We start from the raw sequence: 12,741 nt of genomic DNA, 5'->3' as shown, positions 1-12,741 counted from the left end.
ATTGGATTTTAATAAGTTTTAGACTATACAAAAAAAAAATTACGTTAATCATACGCCTTAGAGTATAAAACAAATTTCATGAAATTATATATTACTCATACGTCTGGTGGTAATATCATTAATGAATGAAATATAGACAGATGTTGTTTAACACATTTGACTTGGAAATATTAAATTTAATTTACTACACAGGTCGACAAAATTTAAAAAGTTGAAAGGTTAAAGCTTTATTTTAAAGCTGACAGTATGACTTTTATATTGAATATAATAAAAATTGAAAATATTGAATAATAGTTTATAAATAAGGTTGTCTTGACGCTGTTATAACGCTGTCAAACAGAGCCAAAAATTACATTTTTTTCAAACTTCAGAATAAGATATATCTCGAATCACTGATGTGCTGGAGAAATTCTGAAATGGAGTTAAAAGTAGTATTTACAGGGAACTCGTTATTTGGCTGTAAGTGATGCAATAAGCACTAATTCAGTTAAAAGCTCTTTCCTACAGAGTTACAGGACTCTTCATCATATTCGGTTATAATGTTATAAACTGTTCGCAAACCTCAACGAGTTAGAAACATAAGCGATGGTATCCAAAAGCAGATGGAGAAGCTTCCTCAATATGAATTAGTTGGAGGTTGGTTTAAAGGCACAACATAATTAGATAAACGGTTTCAGACTAATGTCGTTCAAATTAGATCCAAATATGTTTAGATATTTCATCGATCTGGAATATCGATTGGAAAAATCAAAGAAAACTGCTTTTCTTAACTTTCATAAATCGCCACATTTTCAAGGAAAAGAAGAGCACAATAGGACCAGATGTAATATACATTCTCCATTCAACCATACCTAAAGATTTGTCAAATTAAAAACGTTGACCTTGAAACAAAATTCTGCTTTAGCAGCTGTAATTTTTATACCCTACACCACTTTAGTGGGGAGGGTATATTGGATTTGTGCTGATGTTTGTAACGCACAATAATATTGGTCAGAATCATTTTCTGAGTCGATTTAGCTATGTCCGTCCATCTGTCCGTCCGTCTGTCCATCCGTCCGTCTGTCCGTCCGTCTGTCTGTCTGTCTGTCTGTCTGTCTGTATGTCTGTCCGTCCTCCATGTAAACCTTGTAATCAAACTACAGGTCGCAATTTTGAAGATAATGCAATGAAATTTGGTACATGATCTTCTATTGTCCCAGGGACAAAGCCTATTGAAAATGGTTAAGATCGGTAAACCCCCCAATAGGGCTTGTAATCCTTGTAATCAAACTACAGGTCGCAATTTTGGAGATAATTCAATGAAATTTAGCACATGATCTTTTATGGTATCGTAGACGAAGCCTGTTGAAAATGGTTTACATCGGTCCATTATTTCAACTAGCCCCCATACTTTTAAGTTCATAATTATGTTTAATATACTCATATCTCGACAAAAAGCTGCAAAAACCAAGTTATATACAAGACTTGATGACCCTCACGAATTCCATAATAATAGGTTCTCATATGACCCTAGACCCTATGAAAAGCCCCCATCAAAATTTCACTTAAATGTCCACAATTTTATTCAACAATAAACGGCTTAAGTATGTATATCTAAGGCATGGTACAATTCAACTTAAATGCTTTATTATGGCAACTAAATCACATTATATTTTTGTCAAAGGTGTAGGGTATTAAATGGTCGGCCTCGCCCGACTATAATTTCTTACTTGTTTAATACCATATTTAAACAAAATCGCCTTTTAAATTTTTTTCAACAAATTCATTAAATATGTTTACGATTTCTTAGTAAATTTTCCACATTATGTACTACCACACTCCATAATTCAAATATCTGTTTTCCTAATATCACCTCCCCCAATTCACAAATTTAGCCCACATTTCTCACAAAAATGTTTGCCATTAATTTAAACGTTAAATTGAATAATATTTTAAATGAAAAAATATCTATGTACTTAATTTTTGCCCTCCCAAACATAATTATTTTACCAAACCTTCCTTTCCCCACATAGCCAATACAAACCAGCGAAAACACTAAAACAAGATAAATAGCTAAATGCCATCATCAATGAATGCCTGTATCGGCTTGAACAAATCTACAACAATTCTCCGGTCGAATATTTATTGCCCAACACAAATTTTAAGGAAAAATGTAGAACAAATAAACAAACGAACGAACAGTGTAGTGGCAAACAAGACAACATTTTTCTCATGACATCCTTTTTTATTTGGTTATCCTCCTCTCTGCACTGAAACAAACTAACAAACAAACAAATGAAAATAAAAAATCTCCCCAACAAATAATGCCCTGTAAACATTGATGGCTGTTAGGCATTAAATTCTGAGTGGTTGATTTCCCTTTCCTCACTTGGTTTTTGTTTTTGGTGGGAAATGATATGAACTTAATATTAAGTGTGGAAAAGGGGATGCAGGGTGTTGTGTACAAGTGTATTTGTATAAAAGTCAAATGTGGTAATTAGGCATTTTGTTGCTTTTGTTGTTTTGACTCTCTCTCTATATATGTATTTATATGTTTAAGTGTAGGGACATGTATGTTCGTGTGTGTGTGTACACTGCACAACAAATTTAACCGCTTTTAATATTTTTTGTGGTTTTTAGCATCAGCTTTTGCCCTCAATACAATTATTATCAATTACGTTTGTATCGCATTTGTAAAGATTGATATTTCTATGTGTTCTAATTTTCTTGTTTTTTTTTCGCTCTCTTTCACTAACATTTTTCCGCATTTTATTGTTGTTGTTTTAGCAGTTATTTCAATTTGGCTATTTCATTGTGGTTGCCAGCAGAATTCACTAATATTAATAGTTTTGTGTATTGCGGTATGTAATGAATGGACAACAAAATGTGGACGAGTTTCAGAAAATTATAGGGAATTCTAAAGATTCCCAAAGAGATAATATTCAAACTCAAATGATTATTTGAAACTACTGAAGGACCTTACAAAATTAATGTTGTCTATTTATAAATAATTTTTTACTTGATTTAAGTAATTTTTATTACCTCCAAATACTTGTCCTCATATCTTTGGTCAACCTTAATTTTTCGCTTACTTTTGCTTGTTTAGTTCATCAAATATCATAAATTTCAGTCAATTGCACAAAAATAATTAATTGTTGGTTGGTTGTATGATGGAAACTCAGTATTTTGGCTTTTTGCTTCATGTGTTTTTGTTTTGTTGCTGCTGCCAATGTTGTAAAATAAATTTTATGATTGTTTAGTTTATTTGGTGTACTGCTGCTGTACAAAACGACTAACAAACACAATTTATTTCCCGGTAAAAGTAAATTTCTATTAAATACAACTAAAATGTTATTTGTTGTTTGTTTTTTCTTGTAGCTTTTTAATTCCTATTTATTGATATTTGAGTCTGTAGTGGAGTTGATTGTACTGTTGGTTTTATTACAATATTTGGGGTATTTTTTTGCAAATACAAATTAAATTAATGACTGTTGTAATTTTTAATAATCTAGGGGTATTAAGGGGAGTTTGGCAAATAGTACATCAAAAATATGTTGCTAGTAGTCTAAATGAATATTAAGTTAATTTTTTTTTTGAGGAAGTAAAGTGTGAATTCGAATGAAAAATTTGCGGAAAAATATGGAAGTACTTTAGGAAGCAATAAATTTGAAGGGATTTAAAGGGAAATAATTAAAGAATTTAACGAAAAATTAGTTTTCTTAAATTTGTTTGATTTATAAAAATTAAAATTTATGTTGGCCTACATCGATCGTTGCTAACTAACTAACTAACTAACTAACTAACTAACTAACTAACTAACTAACTAACTAACTAACTAACTAACTAACTAACTAACTAACTAACTAACTAACTAACTAACTAACTAACTAACTAACTAACTAACTAACTAACTAACTAACTAACTAACTAACTAACTAACTAACTAACTAACTACTAACTAACTAACTAACTAACTAACTAACTAACTACTAACTAACTAACTAACTAACTAACTAACTAACTAACTAACTAACTACTAACTAACTAACTAACTAACTAACTAACTAACTAACTAACTAACTAACTAACTAACTAACTAACTAACTAACTAACTAACTAACTAACTAACTACTAACTAACTAACTAACTAACTAACTAACTAACTAACTAACTAACTAACTAACTAACGAACTAACTAACTAACTAACTAACTAACTAACTACTAACTAACTAACTAACTAACTAACTAACTAACTAACTAACTAACTAACTAACTACTAACTAACTAACTAACTAACTAACTAACTAACTAACTAACTAACTAACTAACTAACTAACTAACTACTAACTAACTAACTAACTAACTAACTAACTAACTAACTAACTAACTAACTAACTACCTAACTAACTAACTACTAACTAACTAACTAACTAACTAACTAACTAACTAACTAACTACTAACTAACTAACTAACTAACTAACTAACTACTAACTAACTAACTAACTAACTAACTAACTAACTAACTAACTAACTAACTAACTAACTAACTAACGAACTAACTAACTAACTAACTAACTAACTACTAACTAACTACTAACTAACTAACTAACTAACTAACTAACTAACTAACTAACTAACTAACCTAACTAACTACTAACTAACTAACTAACTAACTAACTAACTACTAACTAACTAACTAACTAACTAACTAACTAACTAACTAACTAACTAACTAACTAACTACTAACTAACTAACTAACTAACTAACTAACTAACTAACTAACTAACTAACTAACTAACTAACAACTAACTAACTAACTAACTAACTAACTAACTAACTAACTAACTAACTAACTAACTAACTACTAACTAACTACTAACTAACTAACTAACTAACTAACTAACTAACTAACTAACTAACTAACTAACTAACTAACTACTAACTAACTAACTAACTAACCTAACTAACTAACTAACTAACTACACTAACTAACTACTAACTAACTAACTAACTACTAACTAACTAACTAACGAACTAACTAACTAACTAACTAACTAACTACCTAACTAACTAACTAACTAACTAACTAACTAACTAACTAACTAACATACTAACTAAACGAACTAACTAACTAACTAACTAACTAACTAACTACTAACTTACTAACTAACTAACTGACTACTGACTGACTAACTAAACTAACTAACTCACTCACTAACACTGGCACTGCAAGAGAAAGTTGAAGGTCAGACTTCCTTTTAGAAGCAAATAGTGCAATCCCGGGGTCAGTTGGTTGAGGTACCTTCGGCATCCACGTAGTTGCTGTGGTTGAGCTGATAATGCAAAGATTGGGTTACGAAGTTCAGTTTTTCTGGTGTTTTTTGATGTACAAGGTCGTCAATGCCCTTTCTTTAATATATCGGCGATTTTCCTTCATTGTTGAGTATGTTAGGGTTTACTTAAAACATGCTCAACTTATCACAGTAGGTCTTTGTGGCCACTGGAATAATTAAAATGAACCGTGTTTCGGACTACCAATTACGTCCATTAGGTGCTGTTGCCGAATCAACAGAGCCATCTCATTAGTGTGGTTGAACGACATATAAGGTTTTACCTTTGTCGGGGTTAGATTGAGCTTGCTCATGACACCTGTTGTTCCTCAACGGCATCCATATAAGCAAATTGCAACCTGCATGTAAGAAACACAAAGGGGCGGTGGTGAGTTGTTATATTTTTGCTCAACTAGTGGATGAAAAAGACCACCGTGAGATAGGCCAAGACGGCAGCTACTCACGTAGAGCACTTAGGCATTCATGCCCTTCGAATGTAGTTTTTTTCAAGCAGATATTTTTGGAAATATTGAGAGCGGTTCTTACATTAAGTTATTACACCACTACGATACTTTTTGTCAGAGGAAATAGTATTGATTTGTACATGGTGCGTCTTTCATATGACAATATCTTCGTTTGTTTAGCCGGTTTCTGATTCAGAATATCTCTAATGCTTTCACATTAGCAACTCTGGGTAAAAATAGACAGAACAAAATGACCGTTAATGTAGCCTTTTAATGATTAATATTCTATGCTACATATAGTCCATAATGACCTGCCTTAGCTTGCATGAAAAAGCCTGGATCATGCATATGACAATATCTTAGTTTGGGTCCCAGGTTTCTGCTATATCTCTAATATCTCTAGTAATGTAACATACGCAATTCTACTGTATAAAAACAGATAACACAGCATGACCGTTCATGTATTCCGTAATGGCTGTCCTAACTGCCAAGAGAAATGAATTCCTTGGATGCAGGATGTGCCTAATAATATTCATATTCAGTACATTTAGATAACCATACATCTGACGAGTGGTCTGGTCCTGTCGAAATTTTCTCCATTGGAATTGGTTCAGTGACAGCATTAAGAGTGTACCTGAGATTGTCCCGTGGGTATATTTGGGAGCCCTCCTCTTAAATTATGCATATAGCGGTGTTTAATGCTTTACAGTGATAATGTCAATGGGCTTTTACTGTCAACCACCAAACTAAGTAGTTGAAAGGAAACTATAATAATAATCATTCTTATTTAGCCTATAATGGCATGTATTTCAACGATATTATTTAAGACGAGGACTTCCACAGATGGATGAGCAATCAAACGGATTTGTTTAAGCACTCTGGCAATATATTAAAGACTTAAAGTCTACAGTCTCAGGAGCTTTAAGTAAATTAAATTAGGGTATTCCATCAATTTGCATGATTTATGTTGGAGAATAAAATTTATCCAAAATCCATTTAATTTAATTTCAAATATATCAAAAATCCCTCCTTAAACAAAACAGCCCGGGAAAAAATTAAATTCTTATTATGGAAAAAATTTTACAAATAAAATTTACATAATACCATCATCATTTGCTCCTCATCATCAATATTCATTAAAATGGCATTTTGTGTGTAAAAGTACGTACGTATTTGTATGAAAAATATGTAAATTTCTCGGTATCAATGTAAATGTGTATATGTATTTGTTTTTATAAGTATGACATTTGCCACCAGATTTTATCCATCATGTATTTATTTTATCGTTATCATACTTTTGAAATAAGAAAAAAAAGTTGGCAACTAGCATGTTTTATCTTTTTATCAGGAACATTTTTTTTTTCACATGCCTTCTTCCTAGAATTTTTATACATTTATTGGATTTTCTAACCCTTTTCTTTATGTTCTCAAGCTTTCTTACCAACTTCCCTTTTGTGACAAATTTTTGTTGTATTGACGAAAAGTTTAAACTTATACAAAGATATTAAAAATTTTCATTGTATTCAAATATTTCTTTTTAGTTTTTGTGGAGGGGGTAACAAAGTATAGATCAAGTTTGTTGATTTAACATTTCATCATAAGAAAACAATTTTTTTTTAATTTTTTTCCTCACAAGTTTTTTTTCGTATATTCTTTTACCAGGAATAATAACATTTTTTGACATTTTGAGTTAGATAGAGAAAATTATTTGAAAATCTAATGACATTTCAAATAAAAATTAAATTTGCTTTAATATTAATGTGATAGAAGGTTTTTTTGCAGATTTTTAATGCTTTTTAAGAAAATTTTAGGTTTTATTTAAATTTGCTATCTTTGTACTTTAAAGTACAATTTTTTGTTACTTTAGCTTAAGGTATCAGCCTTAAGTTTGCCAATTGTTTAACAGTACAATAATACTAAAGTCCTGATATTTCTTACATTTTAGTATTGTACATTTAGTATTGTATTTCTGCGAATTTTTTAAATGTCAAATAATCGTTACATTTTTATTCATTTTTTTTATTAATTTAATTCAGTTTTATTAATGCTTAATTAATTACCTCTGCTTGGTATTAACCACCATTTGTTCTATTATTATTGTGTTGTTTTCCGCGAAATCCAATATTTATTTACACAGAATTTTCTAATAAAGTTTTATGTGCAATATGTTATTAAAAAAAGTTGTGCTTTTCGTTTCAGGAAATTTTTTAAATGATCTATTAAATATATTATACAATTAAAGCTAAAGTTCATGAGAAAAGTATTAAAAATATAATATGAAAGCTCATTTGTGGTTTTCCTGAATATAAATTATCCAGCAAAAACTTCATAATCAGTTGTTCAATGACTACCACATACATACATATACTGTCTGTATTACTTTAAAATACTCTAATAATGACTTATATGTAATCATATGCATACGAAAGTTTTGTAATATTTTGTGACTACGACAGTGGACTAACGAACACCAGACACAGGATCGTATTCATTAATTTTAAACATTTTTAAGTCGTTGCTTTTTTAATGAAAGTTTTTGCTGGGTACATATGCAATCTATTAGATCAGTTAGTAGGATTTCGGTCAGAGAATTTGAAGAGCCATACTTTGTTATCGTTCAAAGTTTTTGTATTAATTTAACTTTTCAACATTCACTATATGTATTCCAGAGAAAATCCTCTCAATCGAATTCAAAAAACTGTGTAAAGAAAAACGATTAGAACGAAAAAGGAACTATTTGGGAAATCTCTTAAAGAATAGAAATACGATAGGCGAATTTTAAACGATAATGAAAATTCTATGTCAAAACAAAGTCACACAGATTTTATACTCAGAATATATAAACAGAATAATATGGACAGAAATCAAATCAAATCAAATGATTTGTATACCCTACACCGCTTTAGTGGGCAGAGTACATTGGGTTTGTGGCGATGTTAGTAATGTATAATTAATAAAGTGGCCACAAAAAAAGGAAGTTACTGATGTTCCCACCGAAAATGAAAATTTAGTTCATTCTAATATACCAATTCTCAAAATTTTTGTCCTGACGTTAATATTTCATGAGCTGGATCAAAGGATAAATAGGTTTGGTATCATATGAAAGGTTTTTGAAAGAAAATGTCAATGACATAACACAATTTTGTATACGCCTCCTAAATTATTACAAATGTTTTAATTTCTTTTTGATAATTTTTAGATTTTGAAAATTTTTACATAGAATTATTTAATGTAATTAATTGAAATTATTATTTTTTAAAATTTTTCGAAAATCGATATGTTTTGTATTTTACTTAAACATTTTACACCCTTTTTTCTCTCCGGTATTGTGCTAGCTATTTTTATCTAAGCTATAATATATAATATGTATATCAGTAGAAGCGCAATTTTATTAGCCTTAAATTGGTATATTGTAGAGCCCTGCATGGGTAACTCTATTTGCTGCAAACAATGAGTGACTCATAGTTTTGCACACAACTCGTTGTTTGTTTGGAGTAGTATTTACAAAGATTTGTAATACTCTAACGTTGTGAGTACTATCAAGTGAATGTGCAACTACATTCAAATCGAGTGAGTAAACAATTTGTTTATGTTAAAACAATACAAAATAGATTGTTGGAATCGATTCAAACTTTTTCTTGAATAAATGGTGAACATTTTGAATGCTGTTAAAACTAGTTCCCGTGGCCCGAATGCACTGAAATTTGGTAGTCTTGAGTACAATTGATGACAACATAATATTGTATTCGAATATTCGAAACTAAGTTGGAAAATTCGAAGTAATATTCGAAAAATTTGTTAATTGGTCGAACCTAATTATTTTTTTTGCTTTCACTCGATTCACTCACTGTATAGTACTTGACTTGAATCACACAAACACTCTCATTAGTTGTATCGTTTAAACTGAGTATTGTCTAACACTCCTTATTTTCAAATATAACATTCATTTCATTCACTGAGTAACAATGAGTAAGTCAAACACAGTGTTTGAAAAAAATCAAATGTTTTAATTTATTATTTAAGTCACTCATGCAGGGCTCTAGTATATACCACTTTGTAATTTAATTCCATTATAAATAAAATTTTTCAGTTTAACTAAAATATTAACATAATTTATCCTAAACATCTATTTGTTTGTTACGCTTGCATTGTTGATAACGGTTTGTATGTTGTTTATGTTATTTTAGAATGTATTGGTAGCGTACATAGGCTTCGATAAATTCAAATAAAATTTGATCTAGATTGAATTTTGACAAATGGAAAAACCCATTTCGGTAAATTTTACGGAAAATTATTATGTAATTCATCTGTATTAAAATGTAAAAAATCTGAAAATTTTCGAAAAACTTGAATATTTCGATTATTTTTGCTGTTTCACAAAAATATGCCATTGAAAGCGTCTCTCAAGGACCTATCTTATGATACCAAAATTGCATATCATTCCTTTGGAAGAAATATGAAAAAATCATATAAACCTCAAAAAAGGACCTTTTTATCCTTTGATCCAGCTCACCAAATATTGACGCCAAGATACAAATTTTGAGAAACGGTATCTTAAAATCAATTAAACTTCAATTTCAGTTGAAAACATTGACACCTTATTTTTCCTCCGTCCTTTTAAACTAGAAAATTTGTACAAGATCATCTTCACCAAGCCCATATATAACAGAATCCCCCGAATAGAGTTTTTGAGCTCATAATTATGTTTAATATACTCGTATCTCGACAAAAATCAGCACAATTAAGTTTTATATTAGCCTTGATGATTCTGATTCTAAAACTTCAAACACATGTTTTCCGTTATCTGAAATTTCATATTCTGAAAATGTTTTGTATAAAATGTATAACAGTTTTTCAAAAATATTACAAAAAAAAACGTTTTCTTTGAAATTTTCCAAATTCAAATAGTAGGTACTGCTAATCTGCGACTTCATTTTTTTTACCCTACACCACTATAGTGAGGAGGGTATTATGCGCTTGTGCTGATGTTTGTAACACACAAAAATATTGGTCCTACACCCACTTCAAAGTATACCAATCGGCTCAGAATCACTTTCTGAGTAGATTTAGCTATGTCCGTCTGTGTGTCCATGTAAACCTTGTGCGCATGCTACAGTTCGCAATTTTCAAGATAATTTGATGAAATTTGGCACATACTCTTCTTTTGACCTAAGGACGAAGCCTATTGAAAGTGATTTAAATCGGTCCTTTATTTTAGCCCCTATACAACCGTACCGTTCGAATGGGGCTTTTGACCTTATAATATTGTTAAATTTTGTTTAAATGATACTGCCGATTTTCGTAATGATAGGTCCCCTTCAGAAAATGACTTGTTGGTGGCAATTCACCTCTACACACTACTATCACAATTAAATTATTAACTTCAATGTCATCGTAAACCAAGCCCCCTTATAACCCCTCTTTCAGAGAATCATTTTTTTTTTTTTTTGGTAACAAATTGTTAAAATATTTCGGAAAAATGCTTTAGGGTATCATATGGTCGGCCATACCCGACTATCCATTCTAACTTGTTTACTATTTAATTCATTTATATGTAGTCTATGAAGCATTTAGAGGTTTTCTACAAATTTTCAAATTTGAAATTGGAGTTATAAAACTGCCGTCTGCTTAATTATTTGCTGTTAAAATCCAAAAATATAAATATGGTTTAAAATTTTTGCCAAAATCATTTTTCTCATCAGAGCCAGTCCAAAATACAAATTCTTAACAGGATTATTATTCCGTTCATAATGAAAATATTTAGTTATTTTCAAAAATTTCGAACAAATTTTTAAGCTGATGATTCAGTTTTGTTTTTATTTAAGATCAATTGTTTAACTTATTAACATTTTGAAAATAATGAGAAAATTTAATGAATTTAAAATTATTTCATCTGGTAACTTCAAAGAAGTCTGTAAAACTGAATTAAATAAATTTATACAGAAATAATATTTTAAAAAGTTTTCTCATAATTTCCCTCCAGTTAGAATACAAATAAATCCTCTTTAAAATGCAAATACATTTAGCCAACTCTAATCTTTTAGTAGATGCCAGCTTTTACCAACCCCTCTACAAGTAGAATTTTTATTAATAATAAATTGTAAGCATTATAACAAATTTTCATAGTCTAGTGGTTTATTTTCTATGCTTAACAGCCATTAAAAAATTATGGTTATATATTGTCGTTTTAGATAAAAAGAAAACAACAAACAAACCAACAAGGTTGAAACTAGTAGTTAAATTTTTAAACTTACTTAACAAACCGTGTATGTTGAGTCCTCGCCTCTTTGGATAACGACAACAAGGGAGTTACAAAAAACACAATTTCGCACACATGTAGGTAGTTATGAAAACATATTACACACACGCACAGACACATAAATAGGAGTTGATAGGGAAGTGCAATTAAAATTTACATAACCTTAGGAGTCCTGTGAAAATACACATTTTATACTATTAGTCCAGTTAAATTAGGAATTTGAGGAGGTATTTTAAATAGTTAAATACAAAATGGCGAAGACTAGTAGTCTTAACTAGGGGCTATAATATGCCATATATAAAACACTTGTAAAATATTCGAAGAAAATAATGATTTTTGTGAACTTTTACCTCAAATATCTGATTAATATTAATCTTTGCCGATATAATTTGTTTATTAAAAAAATTCGTTAGTTAATATTAATTTCCACCAATTTTACTGGACTACGTATGAACAAGGACTCGAGCATAAAACACACATGACACATTTATATATACTTTTGTAACACACACACACATATTTAACATATTACATGATATTTAGATAATATAATTAGTTTTTATGTTAGAAAATTCTAAAGTAAATTATTAACGGTAAACCACATAATTAAACCCGATTTTTTTGTAATTTTATTTTCATAAATAAACAAATTTTTTGCAGTTTCAATTATTGTATTAAGCTTAAATTCTTTGAATATTTTAATTTA

At 29.7% G+C, this 12,741-nt stretch overlaps 1 protein-coding gene across 1 annotated transcript in view; it reads right to left on the bottom strand.

Moving 5' to 3' along the window:
- The window catches only part of LOC119609657, a gene marked incomplete at its 3' end in the record, with an annotated part of 113,069 nt that extends 100,616 nt beyond the window's left edge, over positions 1–12,453 (bottom strand). Inside the window, exons 1-2 of the mRNA XM_037964513.1 lie at positions 12,386–12,453; positions 12,031–12,207 (exon numbers count right to left, since the gene is read on the bottom strand). The remainder of the gene's footprint in view (positions 1–12,030; positions 12,208–12,385) is intronic.
- Positions 12,454–12,741: the final 288 nt, after the last annotated feature.

Source organism: Lucilia sericata, unplaced genomic scaffold (genome assembly GCF_015586225.1).
Source record: "Lucilia sericata isolate MDLA Ls3-8-SP2 unplaced genomic scaffold, ASM1558622v1 Contig001028F_arrow, whole genome shotgun sequence".
NCBI lineage: Eukaryota > Metazoa > Arthropoda > Insecta > Diptera > Calliphoridae > Lucilia > Lucilia sericata.
The sequence above is the reverse complement of the archived record's forward strand: the minus strand, read 5'-3'. Positions and strand labels throughout refer to the sequence as shown.